The 27816-nt window shown below is 36.5% G+C and overlaps 2 long non-coding RNA genes across 2 annotated transcripts in view; one reads left to right on the forward strand and one right to left on the reverse strand.

Annotated features, from left to right (window-relative positions):
- Positions 1–1257: 1257 nt before the first annotated feature.
- LOC129464840 (uncharacterized) lies at positions 1258–26673 on the reverse strand. Its single transcript, XR_008651773.1, has 3 exons — positions 26534–26673; positions 24876–24996; positions 1258–1297 (listed from the first exon to the last, which is right to left on the reverse strand). It is a non-coding gene; the product is annotated as an uncharacterized lncRNA (long non-coding RNA).
- Positions 16393–27816, forward strand: part of LOC134732760 (uncharacterized) — a 61040-nt gene continuing 49616 nt past the window's right edge. The window contains exon 1 of the long non-coding RNA XR_010116245.1: positions 16393–16567. This is a non-coding gene — a long non-coding RNA (uncharacterized lncRNA). The remainder of the gene's footprint in view (positions 16568–27816) is intronic.

Here is a 27816-nt window from a genome sequence, read left to right on the forward strand (position 1 = left end):
AGCAGTGGCTGCTGAACACTTTTACTAATATGAATTAATAAGAAGATTTAATTTCATTACTAACACAAAAACCCAGAATAAGACAGATTTTTTTGATAATATGTGTGGTTTGAAATTTTTGTGAAAAACTGTGTTTTACACTTCTGTTCACTTTCTCTAGCCATCAGTATAGTTGTCTTTAAAGGTGAGCCTTTTTCTTTTTTTTCTTTTTTTGCTAGACTCCTTACCTTCCTTGAGCTTCTTTCAAATTCTCTGCAATTTTTTCTACCATGTTAGGCTCAGTAATGTGTTTTTATTCCCGCTCACTTCCAGAATCCCTGTCCATTGATTGTGCCTTTTTGTACCCTAGTGCTTTATCTTATGACCTGATTTACTGGACGTATGCCTGGAAGTTAGACCCTGCTTGGAGAAGTGTGATACCCTATTTAAATCAGTAGTCACTCTATGACTGGTGTCTTTGCCTCTGATTCTGCCCCATGAAGTTGACCGAGAGGGTTTTAACGTCTTCCTCAGTCTGACTAATCTTTAGACAGGCTTCTTACTGACTCTAGGCCCCAAACTTTCTTTTTCCCCCTTTATTGAGGTATAATTGACTAATACAAGTTAAGTATATTTAAGAAGTACTAAATGTTTGGATATAGGAAACATTGTGAGATAATTATCATAATCAACTAAGACATTCATCACCTCAGTTACCATTTCCTTTTTATTTATTCGTAGTAAGAATACCCTGTCCCCCCTTATTTGAACATTTACTTTAGTAAAATTGTAGTCCTGAACGCTTTCTCTGCCTCTGAAAGTGTAATTTTTTTTTTTTTTTTTTTTGAGACAGAGTCTCCCTCTGTCACCCAGGCTAGAGTGCAATGGTGCGATCTCAGCTCACTACAACCTCCGCCTCCCGGATTCAAGCAATTGCCTGCCTCGGCCTCCCGAATAGCTGGGATTGCAGGCACCTGCCGCCACGCCAGGCTAATTTTTGTATTTTTAGTAGAGACACGGTTTCACCGTGTTGGCCAGGCTGGTCTCAAACTCCTGACCTCAGGTGATCCGCCTACCTTGGCCTCCCAAAGTGCTAGGATTACAGGCATGAGCCACCATGCCTAGCCAAAGTGTAAATTGTTAAAGAGCCTCTTTCTAGACTTACAAACCAGTGAGGGCTTTCACAGGAATCTGTGAACCATCTCTTTGAAAGTTAATTATCAAGGAAAATAGTGCCCCTGTCACCCAGGTTCTCTGGGAGGGTGGAAACCTACCTTTGCTCGGTGCCTTGTCCCACGTTGTAATATTACCTCCTGTACTGAAAAGAGAAGAAAGTTCACTTTTCCACTGGATAAAGCCTGTTAACAAGCACAGATGGCCCACAGTCTCCTCTTTCCTCCAGCTCTTGCCTTGAATGAAACCTTCCTTTCCCGTTTAACTGTCCAGTGTAATTTTTGCTTTGACAGAGTCCACAGGACAGGCTGTTAGTAAGCAGAGATAAGATGTAAAGTGGGAGACAACAAAGTGAAGCTGGGACACATCAGCATGAGCCAGAACCCACAAGGATGGACTCTTGCCTACACATGGGCTATACCTGGGTGGTGTGGATGTCCTGGAGAAACCAGGTCCTTCACAGTGGAGAAAAATATGCACCCTACCAAGAGATTACAAAATTGTTTTGTATTGTTGGCTAGCCTGAAAGAGGCAAAGAAAGGAATTCTATTAAATATAGTGTAAACCAAAAATAAGATTCTAAGACCCCAACTGATTGATTGGACACCCCGCCCCCAGGCCAAGGTCATTCCAAACTAAAGCTGAAACACTGGTTCAGGCCATGATGGGAAGTAGGGGTTGAACATGTCTCATTATACTGTCCTTCCTTTGGAATTCAGGCAAATATGACAGTCATCGACATTAAAACAGAGATCCTAAGACTGACCAAACTGACTCTTGGGGCAATAGGTTGGTGCAAAAGTAATTTCAATTTTTGCCATTGAAAGTAATTGCAAAAACCGCAATTACGTTTGCACCAACCTAATAGCAATAAAATATGTCACAAAATGACAGATTGCAGGCTCTGAAAGAAATTGAACTATTTTATCCTGAAACTAACTTCTTTGATGTATTTTTAAATGCCCCTGCAACACTGTCTCTTGTGGTGGAAATCTACATTCTGTAGAGAATCCCCTTCCATTTCCAGGTCTTTTTCTGAATCAGGAGAGGCTAACCAAGAGTCTTGCACCTTTTTAAGTCCCATAAGAAATATTTACCACGTATTCTCTCTGAAGCTTGCTACCTGGAAGCTTCATCTGCATAATAAGAGCCTTGGTCTCCACAACTTTTTATCTCAAACCAGACATTTATTTCTATTGATTCCAGGTCTTCAGATAATAACTTAACTCTTTCAACAATTGCCAATCAGAAAATCTTTGAATCCACCTATTACCTGGAAGCCCCTCCCACCAATCCGCCACTTCCTGGACCAAACCATTGTACAGTTTACATGTATTGATTGATGTCTGTGTATAACTTCTGTCCTCCTAAAATGCATAAAATCAAGCTATAACCCAACCAACTTGGGCACATGTTCTCAGGACCTCCTGAGGCTGTGTCATTGGCATGTCATTAAAAAATAAATGTCTATATTGATTGAGACTTGTCTCAGATACATTTGGGTTTACAATAGTTTCCCAGATGACACGCTACCAGACCTTCTCCTTTGGTCTTTATCGGAAATAAAAACAACCATTCTTCAAGCCTCATTTCTAATGCAACAATTCCTATTATCAGTTCTTCTCTGAACCTCAACAGCAATTTTTAATTTCTGTGCAAGATTGCTTATTAGAATATAATTGATTATACCTTTCCTTGTTCTCCTTTAATACTTCCTTCACACATTTAACAGTTCATCAAAATATATTCCAGACAATTTTATAAACAACTGTATTTATCAAATATACAGAGAATTTTCTGCTGACTTTAGTATATTTATTGCAAAAATTGTGCTTAAAAGAGACAACAAATATAGCTAAATTTTGTTGGATAATATAAATAAAAACATATATGTATAAAGTGAATTAACAGCAAGGTTATTAATTACTCTTCTATTCCAACTTATTTCTACTTGTACTTTTTTTAATAAGTGTCATATATATATATATATATATATATATATATATATATATATGTTTTTTAGAACAGAAATTCAAACCCAAAACTAATATGTTCCCTGTGTCCTAGGTCAGTACTTCTCCTGCCTCTATCAAGCTGATACAATAGCAATTATTATATATTTCTTTTTTTTTTTTTTTTGAGATGGAGTCTTGCACTGTTGCCTGGGCTGGAGTGCAGTGGCAAGATCTCGGCTTACTGCAGTCTCCACCGCCCGTGCTCAAACTATTCTCCTGCCTCAGCCTCCCAATTAGCTGGGGTTAAAGGCGCCTGCCACCACACTCAATTAATTTTTTGTATTTTTAGTAGAGACGGGTTTTCACTGTGTTGGCCAGGCTGGTCTCAAACTCCTGACCTCATGATCCGCCTGCCTCGGCCTCCCAAGGTGATGGGATTACAGGCATGAGCCACCACACCTGGCCGCAATTATCTATTTCCAAGCTGCATTTGCTTTTTTCTATACTAACTCCCCATTCTGGACTGTTTCAAGTTCCTTTCTTCTTAAAGTTTCAGTGATGCTAGATGAAGATGTTCTAGAGATCTTCTCCACAACATAATGTCTGTAGTAAACAACACTGAATTGTGCATTCCAAAATGTATTAGAAGATAAGTCTCACTTTAAGTACTCTTACCACACATTAAAAACAAACAAACAAACAAAAACAAAACAGTGAGACAGAAGGAAAGTTTTGGAGGTGTTGGATATGTCTATTACCTTGATTGTGGTAATGGTATAATAAGTATTTGCATATGTCCAAATTCATCAAATTGTGCACATTAAATATACGTGGCGATTCATTCTTTCAGAAAAGGTACATAAGTGGTAAACTCTTTGGATTTTAGTACCTAGAAACACTTTTATTTCATGATTGATTTACTCCTTATAGTTTTACTGAGTATGAGATTCCAGTTGAATAAATTTTCACCATCATGAAGATGTAATTCCATTACCTACTGACATCATTTGTTTATAATGATGACTTTGCTACCAGTATAATATTCATACATTGTTAGATTATTTATCACATATCTTTGCAAAATCTTAAGATATCTGACATCCTGCAGTTTAACTTTAAACTTTCTACGTATACAAGATAGTAAGTTTTACTATGTCAACCCAGATAAGCTGGAACTACATTTTCCAGAACCCCCTTACCTTTGTTGTACCAAGTTAGATTAGTTACAAGATAAATTTCCATGGGATTTGGAAGGCAGTAAGGAAAGAATCTTTTCTTTTCTTTTTTCCTTTTCCTTCAATTCTTTTTGTATTAAAGTTATGTTAGGGCACTAGGCTCTGTGTAGTTACATATCTGCCAGTTCACCTGTTTGGCCTGAGCAGCACCCAGGTCCTGAGTAGCTCCTGAATCTCCCCATGGTTTGGGTCAAGTGTTCATGTATGTGAAGTTCCATGGGAAAGAATGCCAGACTTTCCTATGGTCAGCTGCATCATTATGGCTGGAGATAGTAAAAGGCAGATATGGAATATGGCTTATCTTCATAGGACATTGTTTATCCAGTTTTTTTCTTGCTTTTTCACAATTGAGTTCCAGATTCTTTTCTTGACCCCTGTCCTAGCTGGTCTATAGCAATAGGCCCAAACTATATGCAAAAGCATGAATTGCATACATTTCTTAACGGGCTTCCATATGATGTATATTCTAACGCCTACAATAGACTCTCAATGAGAGTCTCATTGTTTGATAGATTTCTTGTTTTTTTAATTTATGGATTCAGTAACTCATGCATTTACAATATTTTGTATTTGATGCCTTCTTCAGTTGTTACGTGTCAAATATTTATTCAGTTCTGAAATATTTTTCAGTCATCATTTCATAAAACATTTCTTTCAAATATTCCATCTATTGATAGATTCATCTCAATTTCCTATGATGTGACTTTGTCATTTCTTCTCCATGCCTGTTATGCCTGTTACTACTAGTTTCTTCAAATATTTATCTTTGTTGCTTTGGACAACATTATGATATAATTTCTCAAAACCATCTTTCAATAAATTAATTCACCTCCCTACTGTTTTCAAATTAGATTGCATCTCATATATTGAGCTTATTTTTCTATATATTTACTTTTGATTCCAGATTATTTTAGTTGTTTTCCTTTTAAAATTGATTTTATCATATCATTTCTTCCTTTTGGTTCATAATCCTTAATTGTTCTCAGTATTCACAGTGTTATGAGTTTGAAGGTCTTCAATGGACTTATTTAAAAGTCTTTTAGAATGCTTTATTTTTATTTCATTAAGACTTAATCATTTGTATTCTTTTAAGTGCTCTTTTAGCATGCATTGTTTTAAAATGTGTTGAAATTTTTCATTCTATTCATCTTCATTAGAATTTTTATTTATTTATTTTTAATCTCTGCCTTTATATTAATTCTGACTGTCTAGTGTTTTTCTATCTAAGACTATGAAATTACAAGTTGGCATTATATTTTTGGCTCTGCCTTTTTATCCCAGCAAATTATTAAGATATTTCCTATTTAACTCTTAGGCACTGAATAAGATGGCACCCTAGCCCACTTTTGCAATGAGTTTCTGCCCATTTTCTCTCATCTACCTAGTTATGGAGATTTACCCATCCACAGTTGTAGGCAGTAGACAGAGGATATATTTTTTTGAGCTGCATTTTAGGGTACACTGTCCTTTTTTTTTTTTTTTTTTTGAGGCTGAGTTTTGCTCTTGTCACCCAGGCTGGAGTGCAATGCCCCGACTTCAGCTCACTGCAACCCCTTCTCAGGGGTTCAAATGATTCTCCTGCCTCAACCTCCCCAGTAGCTGGGATTACAGGCATCTGCCACCATGCCCGACTAATTTTTGTATTTTTAGTAGAGATGGGGGTTCACCATGTTGACCAGGCTGGTCTCGAAGTCCTGACCTCGGGTGATCCACCCACCTCGGCCTCCCAAAGTGCTGTGATGGGTTTACAGGCATGAGCCACTGCGCCTGGCCACATTGTGCTCTCCTTTGATATCAAACCATTCTTCTGCTTGTAGTCCAAAGGCTCACTTACAGTAGTTTCCTTACAACCTGCAGAAGCTAAGACTTTGACTGCCTTTGCTTAGACAGTCTCTCTTCAGATTGTTTTGTCATTGTTTCAGGACTATATTAGTGTATGATTTAAATTTAAGAAAGTCTCTTTAAATGTCTTTGCTAATATTTTATTTATTACAGGTTCATATTCGGTGCAGAGATGGAGGGACTTGAATCATGAAGTTACAATACCGTTATGAATAGATTAGAAGCCACACAGAACTTCTATAACAAGGTTGAAAACTTTTTCCATAAAAGGTCAGATTAGTAAAGGTTTTCGGCTTTACAGGTCATATACACGCTACATCACATATTCTTCTTTTTCCCCCAAAATGGCTTAAAACATAAAAAGCATTCTTGGCTTACAGACTATACAACAGGTAAGAGGAAAATTTTTATGCTACTAAATGGTTAAATGTAGGACTGGTTGGGTTGAGATGGTGTGTTCAAATAGAAAACCAGTGTATGTTTTAATTTTTAACTGAAAAGACCAAGGTTATGTTATGTATCATCCTAGTTGTTCTAATTTATGTATCTTCATTTTATTTTATTTATTTATTTATTTATTTATTTATTTTTATTTATTTTTTTTTTTTTTGAGACGGAGTCTCGCTCTTTCGCCCAGGCTGGAGTGCAGTGGCGCAATCTCGGCTCACTGCAAGCTCCGCCTCCCGGGTTAACGCCATTCTCCTGCCTCAGCCTCTCCGAGTAGCTGGGACTACAGGCGCCCGCCACCACACCCGGCTAATTTTTTTTTGTATTTTTTAGTAGAGACGGGGTTTCACTGTGGTCTCGATCTCCTGACCTCGTGATCCGCCCGCCTCGGCCTCCCAAAGTGCTGGGATTACAAGCGTGAGCCACCGCGCCCGGCCTTATTTTTTACTTAATGATAATTTATAAACTAGTCAATCATTTTATTTTTTCATGAAATATTAGAGACCAAACTGGGTATCAAAGTAATCGGGCAATTCTTAGTGTACCTGGAACTATAAGATTACAATAAGATAACTGTTTCAAATCAAGTCAACTAAGGCTACTGTATAATACCAACAAACAACAAAGAATTGAGCAAATTCATGCTGAGAGGAAGTCAGTTTGAGAGGATCTAAAAAAGATAAGTATTCATCACTTAATGTAAAAGCACCTCTAAAGAAAAAGGCGCCTGGTTTGGGGTCTGTTCAAGAGTAAGAAAACTTATTGTAAGTACTTAAGGTTAAGGCTTTCTTTGCTGTTTCTCTCAAGAAATAGCAGCAAAATCAACATCATCAGCAACTCTCTGAGTATGAAAGTATTTCTGACAAAAGGCATTAAGCTATATGATATGTAATTTGCAAACTATAAAGCACAGATAAAAGCTTGCTTCTGCTGACTTGTCTCGTTATCTCTTTTAGAGCATGCAGTGTGCAAGAGGCTAGACTGGGGAGGTGACAGGAAGTTATTTTAGTCAAAATATTGAAATTCCATTGTAGCAAAAAAAATTTTAATTATTTAAACCAGCATATTTTCTGTTCCTCCTGAAGGGGTGTTAAGTAAAATAAGAAAATCTGTTAGAAAAATTGAAAAACAGAAATATCTAATTTATAAAGCTAGATGTGCAAAAGTTCTGTAAATTTAAAAAATAGTCATGATATCATCTAAAATTTTTAATTTTCCAAATATATTATGAGACTAATTTTTAGCAAATCTACAATAATAATTGATAATTACTAATGATAAAAAATGACTATTCCTAGAGAACTTTAATACTTCTACAGATATTGTTAGAAGTATGAATCAATGCATCTTTTCTCCAGAGAAATTTTGAAAAATTTATCAAGAATATTTAAAGGAGCTTCAAGTTTTAAAAATATAATTTCACTTCTAGGTATATATTCTTTGGATATAATCTGCAATACAAAATGTAGACAACAATTTATATGAAGAATATTCATTACAAAGTTATGTACACTAGCCAAATTGAACTAAAAGAAATATCTCACTAACATACATCTTAATGAGATGTAATAATCTCACATATTAGAAAGGCTTTACTTTGCAGAAATAAAACGTCCAGTCATCTCTTGAAGCCATAAATGTAGTAATCTCTACTACATGAATATTTCAAATGGGACTTGACATTTGAAGAGATATCAACAGGTAAAGACAGACGTTGGTTCTGTTTTGGTGTTTGTTTATAAAATGTTGTATTTTTAGATTTGTGTCGCAAAACTATATAGAATTTCTTGAAATGAACATTGTTGCCTGTAACTGCTTTCTTTTATGTTTATTGGTGCACGCAGTTGAGAGTTAGCTATAGATATGGTTGTCTATGAAATGTTGAAATGAAACGAAAAGTTGAAGTAATATGCAAATTGTAACCCCAAAATACAGTTTAGAAAACACGAATAATTTACTTTAATAATGTTACGTCAAATTTGCCCTTATGATTTGTCTATTTATCATTATATTCATAGTAAATATTTTCTATTACGTAAGGAAAGTATTTTTTTGTGGTTGTTGTTTTGTTTGGATACAGAGTATCGCTCTGTCACCCAAGCTGGAGTGCAGTGGCGCGATCTCAATCTCGGCTGACTTCAATCTCCACTTTCCAGGTTCAAGCGATTCTCCTGTCTCAGCCTCCAGAGTAGCTGGGATTACAGGCACTCACCACCACACCCGGCTAATTTCTGTTATTTAGTAGAGACGGGGTTTCACTATGTTGGCAAAGCTGGTCTCAAACTCCTGACTTCAGGTGATCTGCCCACCTCGGCCTCCCAACGTGCTGTGATTAAAGGCTTGAGCCACCACAGCCAGCTGGAAAGCATTCTTTACTGGCCAAGGCATTGATTCTCCAACAACATGTGGTGCTATTTCTTATTTTACAAATAGATTTTCAGTAGATGTAGCATATTTATGTACACATAAAATATAAAGGACATGTAAATAATTTGGATCTATTAAGCTTCAAAATTAATAAAAATCTGTATGCTTGTGTTAAAAATAATTAATTTTTAGGTAATATTCTTTACGTTCCTTATAACTTTAGATAGATAAATATAATGAACAGCTTCACAAATTTTTGCTTAAGTTATACACCAAAATCCATTTAAATCCATTACAAATCCATTTACTAGTGAATAATGACTATTATTTTACCTTCTGCTGTATATAAAATATTAGCTATAATTCACATTCTGAACACATATAAATGAAATAAAGCATCATTCATTCTTGATGGAAATATAATAAAAAGTGGACAGGAAACAAATATATATATGTGTAATCATATGTATACACACATATATATGTAGTAAACAGATATTAAATAAGTGACAGAGAGTGGACTGTTGATAACAGAACAATAAAAAGGTTTATCCATATATCCTTTATTTCATGGTATTCAGAATTGTTTTAACAATACAGTATAAATAATACAGTTGAAGATAGAAAAATAGAAATGATGGCCAGGTGTGGTGGCTCATGCCTGTAATCCCAGCACTTTGTGGAGGCTGAAGCAGGCAGATCGCCTGAGGTCAGGAGTTTGAGAACAGCCTGGGCAACATGGCGAAACCCTGTCTCTACTAAAAGTACAAAAATTAGCCAGGCGTGGTGGTGGGTGCCTGTAATCCCAGATACTCAGGAGCCTGAGGCAGGAGAATAGTTTGAACCCGGGAGATGGAGGTTGTGGTGAGCTGAGATCGTGCCACTGCACTCCAGCGTGGGTGACAAGAGCGAGACTCTGTCTTAAAAAAAAGAAATGGATATGGTTTCCCACTAATAAATATAAAGTCTAGTAAGAAAAAGAAAAAGCTGATAAACATAAATGTAATACTTTTTGAAAAGCAAGTTACGTGTATATAAATATATGCACATATATAAACATATATACAAATATGTTTATATATGTGCATTTATATATAGTTATATAAAAATATGTTATATATAAATATTTGTATATGTAACTGTATAAACATATCTTGCTTCCAGAACGTATACACACACACACACACACACACACACACACACAAGGTTATATATAAATTGGTTCCTGAATGAAAGATTTTAAGCATGTAATATTAGGATAAAGAACATTTTAGACAATGGTGTAAATGCTTTTATAGGACATAAAGAAATGTAGTTTGAATAGAAAATGCTTGAAGAATAGTGTGTAAGATAAATGGTGTTTGACCATAAAGGACAAAAGCCCAAGGCTGTGGTGAATACATTTCCTCACAGGGCAGTAGAGAATCAACTTGGTTACTGTGCAAAAAAATGCCAGTATCTTTGTAATGCTGTGCTGGACATTAGGGATGGGAATCTGTCAAACATATCTAAATTTGACAAATGATTACAAATCCATTTACTAGTTAAGAACAAGCAAATAAGAAAAAAGAATCAGGGCTTCCTTTTCTATGTAGGTGATAGACAATATAAGAGATTGTTGCTCTAATTCTAATCACCAATCCAATTGTAGTAAATTATGAAATGATGTTTTTGTTAAATGTGTCAAAGAAAGAAAGGTGTGAAAAACCACAAATAAACTAAACTCTAGCCAGTGACAAATTCTTCATAGGAAAAAGGAGCCTTCTTTCCTGGTAGAGTTGCGGGAGGGGGAGTTATCAACTATATTTGGTGATACAAAAAAACTAGTCACACCATTTACGAACATGCAATGATGACATGTGTGCTGGCTGCATATGAACTGGTGGGATAGATGAAATTTCTGAGACGCTTTATCAGTGTAGTGAATATTCACTTACCCATCTACTCTTTCCTATGCAACTTCACTAACAACATAGGATATAGGCCAGTGAGTGGGTGGCGGGGGTGGAGCACATCAGGACACTTGAGAGGTAACTATTCAAGGCACTTCGGGTTTTTAGTAACCAAAGGCTGAAGAACGGAGAGCTGAGAGAAGTGCCTTCTACGCATTCCAGGCTTTCTGCTCTCTAAGGCAAGAGAGAGAGAGTAGGAAAGCTTCCAGAAATTCCTCTGAGACATTCTGGGTACTCACAGAGATACTGGGTACTCACGCATAATCTTGAAAAATTAGGGGCAGGGCAATAGGGTTCAGAGACATTTTCTAAGGCTCTTAGGAAAGCTGATGACAAGACTAGAGTAAAAAGAACTCACTTCAGTTTCAAAAATGTATCGGTTGGGTTGCAATGAGAAAGTCACCATATCACACATATATGTGTTCTCTGTATAAAGGAATAATTTGGCTCTTTTCTTTCCTCTTCTCTTTTTTTTTTTTTTTTGAGACAGAATCTCGCTGTCGCCCAGGCTGGAGTGCAGTGGCGCGATCTCGGCTCACTGCAAGCTCCGCCTCCCGGGTTCACGCCATTCTCCTGCCTCAGCCTCCCGAGTAGCTGGGACTACAGGCGCCCGCCACCTTGCCAGGCTAATTTTTTGTATTTTTAGTAGAGATGGGGTTTCACCGTGTTAGCCAGGATGGTCTCGATCTCCTAACCTCGTGATCTGCCCGCCTCGGCCTCCCAAAGTGCTGGGATTACAGGCGTGAGCCATCGCGTCCAGCCTCTTTTCTCTTCTTTAGTATCTTCTCTTTCCTTCCCGTCCTAAACAACTCCATTCTAAAGCTAGTAGATAGGACTAAGTCAAGTGTGAAGAAAGGCCACAGCAGCCCAGAGCTAGATGTTGAGGCCCAAGGATGTTGATAAGAATGCCCATGTAGAAGTGATTCCCTGGAATAGGTGCTAGAGGCTGAGGCAGGCTGTGGTGATCAGTTCAGTGAGGTAAATCAGAGACTGACGTAGAAAAGGGAGACATCTGGGTAGGAATCCTTCAAATACTTTGAAATGAGAAACCCAGTTGCTCAATCCAGGCCAAAACATTATATTGCATAATCCCTGAGGATAAAACTGAGAGAATCAAGTTGCTTTCTTCTTAAGGCAATGTATGTATATATAGGCTGTTCTCCTATGTCTTTTTCATTGATGCAAGTACAGCAAGAATTATTAGCAACTGCATAGATACTACCATCACTACCAAAAAGTGTCTAGAGGAATGCATTGTCCATCATTACTGTGCCCATGACTTGAGACTGATTTGTATTCCATTTAAGGCAGAGGTAGTGTCATTAATAATTTCTTCCAGAGTTAGTGACAAGTTTCTTGCAGTCTTCTGTCCTTGGGACATGGCTCTGATTATTAGTATGTATAAACAATGAATCAATAACTCCTCCAGGTAGAATGTCTGATTAATCAAGAGTAGGCTTGTTTTTGAGCTCATATCTGAGTCAGAATTTCCAGTCTTGCTGATTTATAGAATACGTGTCTCTGTGTACAGAAAACTCTAAAACTTCTAAACTGCATGAGGTGTTATTCCTAAAGTGCCTGAGGTGTATGAGGTCCTGTTATAAGCAGAATGATGCATCCTGCTTGCCAAGGAAGTAGTATCTGGTATGAGCATGGAGATCCAGGAACAAAAGGAGTTGTTCTGTACACAAGGTTGGCTCCAAGGCCTTGCATTAGGAAGATTAAATATTTTATTAATTTTTTCCAGGTGGTAAGTAATTTGTCCCTCATCCTCGGAAGATTGTTGAGTTCAAGTGTAGAATTTATTGGTGCCTGATCAATAGATTGCAATGATTTATATTTTTTCTAAGAGACAAGACACTAGAAATGTCAGGGGTTAATTTGTTTTAGGTCATTTGTTCACGGAGGTGCAAGTGGAAACACCATTGGCTGTAATTCCCTATGGTTTTGTTTGATGCAATTGGAATTGCCCAGAAGTTTCTATTATGAAGTTATACGTATGCACGGCATGTCCAGAAGTCAATAAGATTAAGGGCAATGACTGGTCTTTGGTATAACCTAAGAATGGCTTTAGAATGAGTATTTTCTGACCTAATGATAACAACAAAGAGAAAAGAAAACAGAAAAGTGGCCTTTTTGAATGGACAAATGGACCAGAGTGTACAGAATTTTTTAAAAACAAAAGAAGAGTGGTTATAAGCAAGCAATGAAAAACAAAACAGGAATTGGACAGGGATCTTGTTATGATGTCTGGATTGGAACCTGCTCACTACTGAAGGTTTTCAGCTTACTCCAATGGTCTCTGGTCAGCTATCTACCACCAAAGATTGGTGGCTTCTACATGATCCCTGTGAATCCTCAACTGAGGTCAACTTTTGGATTGATATCCTAATTGTGTGGAATTCTGAATTCTAGTTTAGTTGTGAAATATGAAAAGTTCCTCAAAGGTTCACTGCCATATCCATCAACAATACCTGATAAAGTCTCTTCCACTAAGATTCAAAAATAGTTTTCTTCTAATGCCTCTTCCAACAGATAAAACCTTCTCACTGAAGATCATAATTAGCTTATTTAATGTATTAGTCCATCCTTGCAATGCTACAAAGAAATACCTGAGACTGTGTAATTTATAAAGAAAAGAGGTTTAATTGGCTCATGGTTCTGCAGGCTGTACAGAAAGCATAGTGGCTTCTGCTTCTGGAGAGGTCTCAGGAAACTTACAATCTTGGTAGAAGGCAAAAGAGAAGCAGACACGTCTTACATGGCCAGAGTAGGAGGAAGAGAAAGAGATGGGAGAGGTGCTACACACTTTTAAATAATCAGATCTTGTGAGAATTCTATCACGAGAACAGCACCAAAGGGATGGTGTTAAATCATTCATGAAAGACCCATCCCCATGATCTAATCATCTCCTACCAGGCCCCACCACCAACACTGAGGATTGCAATTGAACATGAGATTTGGGTGGGGACACAGAACCAAATCATATCATTTAGGAAGATGTTATGGGAAGGCAACTTTTTGGTGGCTTGGGAACAGAATAGATGTCTGAGAACAGAATATAAGTCACCTGCAATGTTTTGCCAACTGACAAAAAAGTATCAAAGACCAAGAAAAAAAATGGCATCTATTTTCTGAAATATTCAATTTTGTGAGGAGTCTCTGATAAGTTTAGATAGTATCTAGTTTTCACAGGAGAGTTATTTTCCCTCCTCAGAAAAGTTGTGTTCTAAATAATAAACTGCATTTTAGCAAAATTGTGATTAATGCTTTGAAAGTTTCTCCTAAGGCTCAGCGAAAGAAAATGAAATCATTCTGCACCATTTGCCTCCTCTCTAAACAAAGTAAGAGGTTATCCTTATATTACATCAGAACTCAGCTTGAATCCAAAATTTAAGTTTAACAGTTACTTGCACATCTTATTTTGGGATAGATGGATCTTTGGGGACAATTGACATTTTGGAAGTCTTAGGAGAGTTGTTGGGGACAAGCAGGCATATTTGAACAAGGAGAAGAGGAGGGAGGAGTCAAGAGAGGTGGTGTGGGGAGAGCTCGGAAGCCAAACAGGTAGAGGAGAGCTGAATATAGGGGTGTTAACTGGAGGACAACAAAGGGAAGGATTTACTAAAAACATATAAGTCTCTTTTTAGTTGTGGAAGTCTGTCAATTTGCCCACTAATTTTTGGCCAATAAATATTTTTTGGTGGCAAAGTTTTAATCAGAATTGTGTTTGGTGGTCATAGCATACCAATAAAATAAATGCTCACCATTGAGTCCTAGAAATTTGTCTTCCTTTCTTTTCTATGATAATTTTAAACGAATAATTTGATTCCAGTCCAATGATCCTAGAGTTGGCTATTGAAGCCCAAAATCATCCTTGGTGAAGTTGTGCCATTTAGAGAGATGAGTGTAAGAATTAGTATTGCAAAAAGAGTGCACTCAAGGAGTTTTTCCCTGAAGGAGGTGATTTAGAATTAGATTTAGATTTAGAATTATATGATTCCATGAGAATTAACAACGGTCAATCAAAGTGATGCTTGTACACTTTTCATCTTGGGCCTCCAGTCTGACAACTGGCCACCTCTCAAAGCAGATCTGACAATCCAAATCCCCTCCCCCACCCTCTATCTCCTCAACAAGAAGAAAACCAGAAGGAACTCAGCATCAAAGCCATAAAAAATGATGAGTTCATGTCCTTTGTAGGGACATGAATGAAGCTGGAAACCATCATTCTCAGCAAACTATCGCAAAGACAAAAAACCAAACACCGCATGTTCTCACTTATAGGTGGGAATTGAACAATGAGAAAACATGGACACAGGAAGGGGAACATCACACGCCGGGGCCTGTTGTGGGGTTAGGGGAGGTGGGAGGGATAGCATTAGGAGATATACCTAATGCTAAATGAGGAGTTAATGGGTGCAGCACACCAACATGGCACATGTATACATAGGTAACAAACCTGCACGTTGTGCATATGTACTCTAAAACTTAAAGTATAAAAATAATAAGATTTTTAAAAAGAGATCAAATAAGAAGAAGAAACTCATTCAGTTTTATTACTGACTGCCAGTCAGAATAATGGCTCACCAAAGACATCCACATCCTAGTGTCTGGAACCTGTGACTATATTACCTTACATGGCAATAGGGACTTTACAGATGTGATTATGTCAATGATCTTGAGATGAAGAGATTGTTTGATATTATCCAGGATGCCTAAATGCAATCAGAGTAGTCCCTAAAAAGGGAAAGAGAGTCAGAAGCATCAGAATTAGAGTGAGATTTGAAGTGGTACATTGCTACCTTTAAAAATGGTGGAATGGGCCACAAGCCAGGGAATGCAGCTAGCTTTTAGAAGCTGGAAAAGACAAAGAAATGTACCTTCCTCTACAGCTCCCAGAAAGAACACAGTCCTGCTGAAATCTTAATTTTGGCACAGTGAAACTCAGTTTGGATTTCTGGCCACCAGAACTGTAAAAGAATTTAAGCCACCAAATTTGTTATGACTTGTTAAAGCAGCAAAAGGAATTTACACAGTGCCCTATGGTGGTGTTGTGTTCAAACTGACCCAAGTCTGGGGAGAAAAACAAACTCTGGGTGGTAAGCCCACCGTGAAGCTTCAACAACAGGTCTTTAGGGCCCATGCCTGTGTTCTATGCTGTGATTCCCTTATTCTAACACACATCATTTTCAGACAGCGCCACACAAACAGAAGCACAAGAAAGGGTAACAAAAGGATGAAAAGTCATGCCAAAAAAAAAAAAAAATGAAAGGACGAATAACAAAACCAGAGCACCAAATTGAGCCAAGAACCACAATGAAAAGCATGGACTTCAAACCTGTTGCTATCGTACCATGTCAGTGCAGATTCAACAAACCATGACGCATGATGGGTCTCCATGGCTACTCACCCTGGGAGAAGGCTGGAGTTCTGTCACAGTGGAACTTTTGGGGAAGCTGGGGAAATGAACAAAGGCAATGCAAATCAGAACAAACAGACGCTATTTATTTGAAACTTGCTAGAGAAAGGAAGTTGGCTATCATCATCTTCATTTGATACAGACTCAGAGGAAGGGAGTGGGAAAGCTTTAGAGTGAACAGTTAAAAACCTCCAGGTATGTTCTGATTGGAAGTTGTTGGCATGGGGAAGTTGGAGGTGGGCTAACTAGAAGCAAGGTGCCTTATGGGATTGGTTTGTGGAGAAGATTTGGTTTGCCCTAGTTGATCATGAGGTGGAAGCAGGGGGAAAAACATAAGAAAACTGGTGGTCACTGACCAAGTACTAACCATTCTGAACCGGTTGCTGCAGAGACTGTGGCTTGACTTCCTGGGTTGGTTGCTACAGAGATTATAGGTGAGAGTTCTATTATCATATAGCCTGGTCCCTGTCCGTGTATATATTCAGTCTCTCCAATGGTACTCCACACTGGTGAATCTGGGCAACATGGAGAGGTAGTCTTGTGCATTATAACGGAAACTTAACAGGGTTAGGAAGGTGTTAGCATTGTAGGGCAGTCTGGAAGAAGGTGTCAGTGCTTGAGTAGTGTGAGGAGTCTTTCTGTGATGGAGGGAAACCCTGCATGGGGTATCAGAAGCCAGGTAGAGTGATAAAGGCATTTGCATGCAGAGGGGGAGTGGCAGCAATGGAAGATGAAAACATACAACAAGGAAGTGATCAAAGAAATGATTATATCAAAGAAAATGCAGCCAGGTTTCTCAATGTTGCAGAAGAAACAAAGAAAATGTGATAGTTAATTTTATGTCAACTTGGCTAGGCAATGAGGACCAATTAGAAAAAATACTAATTTGAATGTTGCTGTGAAGGCATTTTATAGATGTGGCTAACTTTTAAAATAAGTTTAAGAGCCTTAAGAGCAAAAACTGAGATTTCCCAAAGAAGGAGTTCTGCCTCAAGATTATAACATAAAAATCCTACCTGAGTTTACAGCCTGCTGGCTTGCCCTATCAATTTCAGACTTGCCAACCCCCAGAATAGCACAAGCTAATATATACAGTTGACCCTTGAACAACACAGGTTTAACTTCAGGTTCTATATATATATATGCTTGGAATTTGCAACAATTTTTTAAAACTTGTAAGTGGCATACCCTAGAAATATATAAAAACAATTTAAATGTTAGGTATGCCATGAATCCATAAAATATATGTAGACAATAGTCTATTTTATTATTTACTACTATAAAATATATATAAATTGATTATAAAAACAAAGTGTATTATAAAAAATAATTATAAAGTGATTATTTAAAAAACTAATTATAAAAACTTAAAGTGTATCAAAAGTTACATACACAAACAGAACATACATGGTGCCTTTTGAGGTCAAGAGGAATGTAAACCAAAGTAAAGATGCAGTATTAAATTGTAACTGCATAAAATTAATTGTAGTACATACTGTACTGTTTTAATAATTTTGTAGCCACCTCCTATTGCTATTAAGTTGAGCTCAATGTAGATCTGACAATCTGAACCCCCTCCCCAACCCTCTATAGTCTTGCATAAAGTTCTAGAAGATGTTAATTATCTCTGCATGAGCAGTTCCTCTCTCCAATAAACTGTGCTTCACAGAAAAAAAAAAAGTGATTTCTCATGGTTCTTCCATACTTTTCATCATGTTTCATGCAATTCAATAAACCTTGACTAACACCATGGGACTCATACGAAGTGCCATTACTGATGCTGGAAGTGCTCTCAAGAAGCAGAGAAAAGTCACAAAGTTACAAGAAAAAGTCAAATTGCATGATGTGTATCATAGACAGAGGTTTGCATCTGTGGTTGCCCATCATTTCATGATAAATGAATCCAGCATAAGGACCATTATTTATGAAAAGAAAAAAAAATATATGAAGAGGTGCTGCAGCTATGCCAGCAGGCACAAAAATCATGCACTTTTTGTGAAATACCTTTTTATCTCTTATTGAAAATGCAGCTTTTATGTAAGTAAAAGATTGCTGTAAGAAAGGCAAACCTATAGACTCTCATATAATTCAAGGAAAAGCAGTCAATAAATGACAACTTAAAGCAACAGGAAAGTAAAGGATCTAAAGCTAGAGAATTTAATGCCAGCAAAGGATGGTTTGATAATTTTAGAAAGAGTTTTGGTATGTCAATATAGATGTCAAGAGGTTTGGCTGAAAAACTGTCAGGATATCTACCTGAACCAATTTTAAATGCAAACAAAAGTGCCCTATTAGGAAAAAAAAATTCCAACAAGGACATATATTAATAAAGAGATGCAAACACCAGAATTTAAGGCAGGAAGGGATAGGCTAACTGCACTGTTTTTTGCAAATGCAGTCAGGTTCATGATTAGGACTGCCCTCGTCTACAAATGTGCTAATCCTCAAGTCTTGAAGGGAAAAGATCAACACCAGCTGCCAGATTTTTGGTCGTATAACAAGAAGGCCTGCACAATCAGAATCCTTTTTCTGAACTGAAGTACCTTGCCAGTAAGGGATGATCTTTTAAAGTTACTTTGGTATTTGACTATGCTTCTGGTTACCCAGAACTCCATGAGTTCAACACCAAAGAATCAAAGTGGTCTACATGCCCCCAAACACAAAGTCTCCAATCTAGCCTCTCGATCAGGAGGTCGTAAGGACCTCTCAGACTCACTAAATACAGAATTCTATGGAAAATATTGTCAATACTGTGGAAGAGAACCCTGAGAGACAGAACACCATACAATTCTGGAAAGATTACATAATTGAACATATAATTTGGTTTTATAGAAAAAGCCGTGAAATCCATCAGGGCTGAAACAATAAATTCCTGCTGAAGAAAACTATGTTCAGATATTGTGCATGAATTCACAGGACTTATAACAGAGACAATCAAGAAAATCATGAAATAGACTGTAGGTAAGGCAAAAAAGGTTGGTAATGAAGGGTTTCAAGATATGAATCTTAGAGAAACTAAAGAGTTAATAGACATCACAGCAAAATAATTGACAGAAGGCAATTTGATGGAGGTGATTGCTTCTAAGCCAGTGCCAGAGGATGAGAAAGGGGACATAAGAGAAGCAATGCCAGAAAACAAATTCACATTAGACAATCTAACGTAAGGTTTCTGACTATTCAAAACTGCTTTTGACTTCTTTTATGTCATGGATCCTTCTATGATACAGTCACTGAAACTAAAGGAAATGGTGGAAGAATAATTGGTACTGTACAGAACTGTATAGAAGTATTTTTAGAGAAATAAAAAAGCCAAAATCTCAGACAGAAATTATGAAGTATTTTCAAAAAATGTTCCTGCTTCTCCTGCCTCTCCTCCGTTTCCACCTCTTCCACCACTACCACTCCTGAGACAGTAAGGCGCAGCCCTCCTCACCCTCCTCTTCTACATAAGCTTACTGAACTTAATGATCAGGATGAAGAATTTTATGATGATCCACTTCCACTTAAAAATAGTAAATATAGCCAGGCGTGGTGGCTCACGCCTGTAATCCCAGCACTTTGGGAGGCCAAGGCGGGTGGATCATGAGGTCAGGAGATCTAGACCATCCTGGCTAACATGGTGAAACCCGTTCTCTACTAAAAATACAAAAAATTAGCTGGGCATGGTGGCGGGCGCCTATAGTCCCAGCTACTGGGGAGGCTGAGGCAGGAGAATAGCATGAACCCAGGAGGCAGAGCTTGCAGTGAACCAAGATTGTGCCACTGCACTCCAGCCTGGGCAACAGAGCAAGACTCTGTCTCAAAAAAAAAAAAAAAAACAGTAAATATATATATTCACTTCCTTACAATTTTCTTAATTTATTGTAATAATGCAGTATATAATAAATATAACATAGGAACTATATGTTAATCAACTAATTATGTTATCATTAAGACTTCTGGTCAACAGTAGGCTGTCAGTAGTTAAGTTTTCGGAGAATCAAAAGTTATGTGCAAATTTTTATCTGTGCACCCCTAACCCCCACATTGTTCAAGGGTCAAGTGAACATATATATAGGTGACCTTTGAAAAAGACAGGCTTGAACTGTAAGCCTCCACTTATAAGCAGATTTTTTTTTCCAATTGTATGTAGACTGTATTCTTAGGATGCAAAACCCATCTATATGGAGAAAGAAATTTTCACATATGTGGATCCAATGGGCTGACTGCAGGACTTGAGTATGCATGGATTTCAGTATACATCTGAGTGGGATATCTGTAACCAATCCCCTTCATATACAGAGGGGTAACTGTGTATAGTTTTTCTTCTGTTTTCTATTTATTATCATATGACAAATATGTTTTGGTCAATAATGAATTGCATATATCATGGTGGTCCCATAAGATTATAATACCATATTTTTATTGCACCATTTCTGTGTTTAGATATACAAATATCACTGTGTTCCAGTTGCCTACAGTATTCAGTATGGTAACATGCTGTACCAGTTTGTAGCCTAAGAGCAATAGACTATACCATATATCCTAGTGAGTGATAGGCTATACCATTTGGTTTGTGTAAGCACATTCTGTGATGTTTGCACAACAACAAATTTGCCTAATAATGTATTTCTCAGAATGTATCCTGGTCATTCAGCTATGCCTATTTCTCTGAAGAGCCCTAACAGATACAGAAAGTATAAGATGAGAACAGAACATCATCTTGAGCCATAAGGTAATTAAGTGCTCAAAGAATGATGGGGACATACCAAAAGACACAAAACCCGGCTCAAAGGTGTTCCCACTGTCTGCCAAATCTGGGACAATATGAGCAGCAAAATAACTAATGATAGTTACCAATTACAATCAATTGAGTAAATTGATAAGACCACTTACATAAATAAATAAATAAAGTAAAAGCTTGAAGCCTTACAAATACATCTCTAATCAAGTGAAGTGCACATCACCAAAAAGAGGACATATTTGAATGTGTTACTTCGTAGAATACACTGAAATCATAGCTTCATTTTTCTTGAATTTGATTGTATGGAAATTAGACAAGCCCAAATAAGGGAATGTCTACAAAACGTCTGGTCACTAACCCTCAAAAGAGTCAAGATCCTGAAAGTCGAGGAGAGATTGAGGAATTATTCCAGACAGAAACCTAAAAATATGTAATAGGTGATTCTGATTTGAATCCATCTTCTGTAATTACAAATTACAAGTACCAATGCTTAAATAGATCTGAAGATTAAGTGGTTGCATTACTCTGCCTGGACTGCCAAAACAGAATACCTGAGTGGCTTAAACACAGAAATTTATTTTCTCACAGTTTCGGAGGCTAGAAGACCAAGCTGCCACGATGTTAGTTTCCGGTAAGATCCCTTTTCCTGGCTTGTTGACAGACACTTTCTCCCTGTGCCTCAAAGGGCCTTTCCTCTATCAACAGGCACTCCTGGTGTCCCTTCCTCTGTTAAAAACACCAATTCTATTTGATTAGTTCCACACCCTTTTCATTCATTGAAGCTTAATTATCTCCCTAAAGGCTCTATTTCTAAATACAGTCACATTGAGGGTTAGGGCTTTACATTATAAATTTTGGGTGAACGTAGTTCACTCTATAACATTGGTAGAGATGTAGTCATGTTAATTTCTTAATTTTGATGTTTACAGTGTTGTTCTATAGGGGAATGTTTTTGTTATAGAAATTATACCTTAAGTACTTCAGTGGTGAAGGGACATCATGTTGACAACTTATCCTCTATTCAGGAAAAATGTTATTTGTATAATATTTGGATATTTATGTTAAGTGTGAGAGTTTTTCAAAATTAAAACAAAATAAAATAAAACAAAATTCTAATCATGAAAAACAATGAAATAAATTCAAATTGAGGAACATTCTACAACAGTGGGCCTCTTTACTTCATAAACATTAATGTCCTGAAAAACATGACAATAATACAAATGCATGAGCCTGACTAGGAAAGCAAAGCAGGGGATGCCATAAAGGAAAGCACTGCAAAAAGTGAGCATGATTTTAATATGGATAATAACTTTTAACAACGATAAGTTTTCTAAACTTGATCATTGCTTTGTGGTTATGTAAGATAATGTCCTTTTTTTAGGAAATGTATGCACAAGTATTTAAGATGGTAGTGCATGATATCTACAACTTACCATCTTTTTCAGAAAAGATTAATAAACAGACAAAGTATTAGCAAAATACAGAAAAATATGTGAATTTAAGTACAGAAATTATAAGTTATTTTAAATATTTTATAATTTTTATAAAGATCTGATTTTTATTTCAAAATAAATGTATAATTAAAAAATAATACTCTCTAGAAAATAGAGAAAGACAATTTCCTACTCACAACAGCAATCTAAGAACAGATTTAATAAGAAATTTTTAGGACTTATATAAAGAGACCTAAAAAGACTTTTCTGGGAGATATAATAGTCTGAGAAAAGTAGAGAAAGCATTAAACCATATTAGTAATTACCAAAAAATATGAAAATAGATATGAGATTGTTCTGCCCACCAATTTGAAAACTAAATTGCAAAATAATATTTATAATACAAGTATTGTAAGTGTATGGAGAAATGAGCTTTCTTATGCCCTACTTAAGGAATTTCATTTCCTATAACATCTCTTTTAAACAACTCCATAACAGCACCAAAATCCTCCAGATAGTCCACACCCTTTGAAGGGGTGTGAAGTCACTCACCTGTTTTCTTGCAGATCTATTCCTCTGTAATTATCCCCGCTTGACTCAGAATAGGTTGAACCAAGGAGAAACACTGATGGGAGATTTCAGACAGACAAAGAAAGTAGTGAGAGTGTTTCTACTTCTATCTCTGGCCAGAAGTCTCTGTAGTTTCAAATCATCATTTTGCCCAGGCTGTGATCCCAGCTGCCACCCAGAAGCCAGCTCTAATTCTTGGCTGATAATATGGCTATCTCCTATTTTGTCCTTTAAACCTGAGTTGAGCATATCAGCTTCAAGCTTTTGCTAATTTCGGAGTTGCCTCATTACCCCATTTGTCTTTCAAACCTGTTCTTGAGAGTAGATTTGTAAGTTGTTTATCTTTTTAAATGCTCTCTGTTGCACCACCTGGAATATGCTTTGTTTTACTGATGGGACTTTGATTGATATGAGTGTAAATCCTCCTGTGTATCCCAAAGACATACTACAGTAAACATCTGAGTTCAAGATTGCTCATCATGGTTCTATGAAATACCAAAATGGAGGAAGCATTTAAATACCTAAAGATAGTTTACTGGTTAAACGTATAGTTCATTCTTATTAGGTAACCATTATTTAGTTACCAAAAATTCTGTCTTTAAGTTCTTAAGTTTCAGAAAAATGTTCAGCCCATAAAATTTAGTGAAAAAAGTATCCAATTTTTGTAATATCCTGAAATGAGCAAGTAGAATAAACTTTTTATCACTGATTTTCTAATTGCTGAAATTGCAGGTTATCACGTTTTTTTGTATTTCTCATATTTTCAAAAGAATATATTTAATTCTATATAATTAAACAATATTACTTAGAGAAAAAAGTTTCTAGGTGAGCATGCATGAAGTCATTTGTACTTCTGCTGCAAATGTCTCTCTTTGCATTCTTTTAAGGAGCTGAATAATATTGCATTAAGGTGTAATCAACATTGAAGATACATCCGCATCAAACATGCTGTCTTTCGTTCCTGACACATTAAAGTGATTACAGTCTATTCTCGTTATTCATAGACTGCTTGTTTGCAAATTTGGCTCACAGTGAAATATATTTAGAACCCCAAATCAATACTCATGATGCCTTCTCCATCATCCGAGGACATGTGCAAATCAGTGAAAATTTTGAGTCATCCGATGCACATGTTTTTAGCTGAGATCTAATAAGGCCATGCTCTGTGTTTTTATCTCACCTCTCATGCTGTAAACAAGTGTCTTAGTCTCCTTAGTGCCATGCTCTTTTTTTTTTTTCATTTTTGTTGGCAATTTCACAGTTTAAAATGGCCCCTAAACAGTACTGAAGTGCTGTCTAGATTTCCTAAGTGCAAGAAGCCTGTGATGTGTCTTCCAAAGAAAATATGTGTGTTAGATAAGCTTCATTTGGTCATGAGTTATAGTGCTGTTGGTTGTGAGTTCAATGTTAGTTAGTCAACAACATAGATTAAATAAGGCATCTTTAAACAGGCATACACATAAAACAACATTACATATTGACTGGTTGATGAAAATGTGACCAGATGCTCTCAGGAACCTAGCCCCATGTTTCTCCCAGGAGCAAAGGTTTGGTATTTGCTAATTCAGTGTTCGTGGGTAATTTATAGAACATAACTACCACAAATAATAAGAATCAACTGTTTTGGACCTAGTTTTCTAAATAGTTTCTATATGTTGTCTTAGCACTTTATAGCTTGCTCACAAGTGTTTCAGGAAAATGTCATTTATTTACAACAATATTATCTGAAGCACACTCTGCAGGGCCCTAATGTTTTCAGTGAGCTCTCAGGAGGTACCTTCATGTGGATCCAAGAAGATTCATAGTCTCTGCATTTTCTGCCTCAATCTATCCGTGTTTCTTTGTGTTCATCTGTATTACGTGTTGAGATTCCATGTTGGTTCTTATTAATGTGATTTCTGCCAACAAAACAGAAAAGGAAAAGGAAATCACAGATACTAAGGCATTTTACAGTCAACGATGATGATATTTGAATTATTAATATAGTTACTGTTATTATTTTAAATGTAGAGAACTTGAAAAGTGTCTTACAGTAAAATCCTAGATGCTAAGTAATTACAACTATATAATAGAAAAGGAAAGCCTTTTGCTGCATTGAATTTTCAAGTAAATTGCCTAATTTCTTCAGAATTAACATCTATTAATTCAATATTTTAATGAAATAACTAGGTTGTGTAGGTTGTGAGCAAGAACACTGTCAAGGGCAATGAAGTAAAAAGTGATTATAACAATTTTCATCCGTAGAGGAGGTGCTTGGCAACTATTTGGAAAGAAGAGGGATGACCAAGGATTGGGAGATGTAAAGGTCACTCAAGAGGTGGCTTCAAGCCAGAATAATTGACGTGTGGGGGTGGGTGTGTTTGGCCTGAGAGGGGGTCAAGATTGACAATAAGAGACATCAGAGACATTGCTAAGAGAGAAGAAACACACCTGATCTGGGTGGAAAAGTACTGTTTTTTTTTTTTCTTTTTATATGTTTGCAATTAGTTGGTGAGATAGATAAACTGAGAGATGTTCAGCAAGCAATCTGAGGCAGCGAAATTTGAGGTAGAAAAAGAAGACAATGATGGACATATTTTAGGATATTTTCATGGTTTAGTAATACTACTCATCTATGTTGAGAAGTGTCAGTTAAGTTTTATAATTGGGCTAAAATGTTTAAGGAAAGAAGTTTTACTCTGAAGATGTAAAGAAAGCATAACTGGTGATTAAATATCCACAGAGGTAGCATGCCATATTTGAGCTCCCTCCTGAGTAAGAAAAGAAAATAACACAGTTTCAGTGTGAAATCCCCAATGCCTGATTCCTGATGGCTCTACTAAATGTTGTACAGGGTAAATGCACATCATGGTTTCTCTCTTTTTAACAACAACAACAAAATTCACGATACTATAAATAAAGGACAGATACTAAGATCTTTACAGATTAAAATTTGATTCCAAAATAAATCTCTAAATGTTACTCTCCTCTCTCTCTTCATACCATAATTAGCAAACTAATACCTAAACAAATATAGAGCAAACTAAATACGTCTATTAAACTTTGTTTAACATATATATGTCAGATTAAATTGTAGTTTCAAAACTATAGAAATAAATAATATAGGCTCTGACCACAAAAAACTCTGTTCCGTGGGAAAGTGGACAATAAACCAAAGATTACAGCACAGCAGGACAGTGCAAATACTATGGAAAAATTTTGCTCAAAATATGTGATAACAAACGGAAGGATTGCCTAACTGTTGAACCTGAGGGATGTGGGGGTAGTGAATAGTTACTATTAGACATATGATAGCCATTTGTAATTATTTGGAAATTACTGAAACTTTAGACACATGATTTTTGTGTGTCCTAGACCCATTAAATGAAAATTTATCCGAGGAGGAGTATAAGTGTACACACATACCCTACACACACTCACACGCTTTAGTCAAACCTTCAATCTGACGATCATGCTGACATATAAAATTCAAGTTTTGCTTGACACCTGTGTCATAGCTGTTGGAAGTTGCCACTGACATAGATCAAATCTCGCTTCAATGAAAAGCTATCTGTATTGAATATATTTCAATGAAAGGCACATAATCTTTTGACTCCTAATGAAACTGACCAGGAGACATTGAAAAGGAGGGCATAATAGTGGGATTGGATTTAAGTAGTGAGATTAGAGAACTCACGGAAGATGATGTTTGAGTTAAATGTGATGTCACAAATGACAACACGTTGGGAAGAGTTTAAAATCTAATTTTGGTCACATTCTTTAGCTCAGATTGAATTTTATAAAAACCTGATCATCAATCCTCTAATTCATCTCTAGATGAAGACAGGCCTAGACTTCTCATCATTACTCTAGTTATTCAGAGTTTTTTTTAAAGTAGCCCTATGAGAGTTGCAACAAGTAAATTCTCCTGGAGTTTTCATGATAAAGAGGGCATTTTTTCTGCAAGCTGAGGCTGGCTTCATAGAAGAGTAGATTTGAATGAAGACGTACAAACTGATAGACATTTAAAAACAATATAGGGAAAAAATGCAACAAAGGTAGTATGTGTCTGATATTGACATTTATAATATCTAATACTTTAATGTTTCAATCCAATTTACAAGTTTATTATTTTCAGCTTTAGAAGCCACACGAATAAGAAAATGAAACACTAGAAACCAAAGACTTGCTGATCATTTGCCCTAAAATACCATCTTTGAGAAACTGCTTTTGAGAGACTTTGGCATTTCAAGTTAAGGTCTTCCTTGGCAGCACTGCTGTCTTCTTTACATTGTTTCAGGAAAGTGTGGAGTTTAAGGAAATGGAATTTTTATACCCTTTTTATCCCCTTGGCTACCAATGCACTGATATTTTGGCACTCTCTGTAAGATCTCAGAGCTTTTCTGCAGTGCATTTTATTTTTAGAAAATTCTTTTAGCTCTATCTGCTTCTGTCATCTTTCACACAGGTGACAGACACACACACACATGCGTGCACGTGTGAGGAAAGTGGAGAAAATCCCTTTTTTAGATGTACTTTTAAGGAGTTACAGAGTTTTATCTCCTATATGAAGCAAATTGAGGTTGAAAATCTTGTTCAAAGTTTCTATAAAGCATGTAGTCTAAAAAACTTCATTATCGATGTATTCAGAATGTATCATTACATGTTTGCTGTATTATTTAAGTAATAATTCCTCAAAGGAACTTATTAATAATAACAATAATTACTATTATTATACA

Source organism: Symphalangus syndactylus, chromosome 16 (assembly GCF_028878055.3).
Source record: "Symphalangus syndactylus isolate Jambi chromosome 16, NHGRI_mSymSyn1-v2.1_pri, whole genome shotgun sequence".
In the NCBI taxonomy this organism is placed as follows: Eukaryota; Metazoa; Chordata; class Mammalia; order Primates; family Hylobatidae; genus Symphalangus; species Symphalangus syndactylus.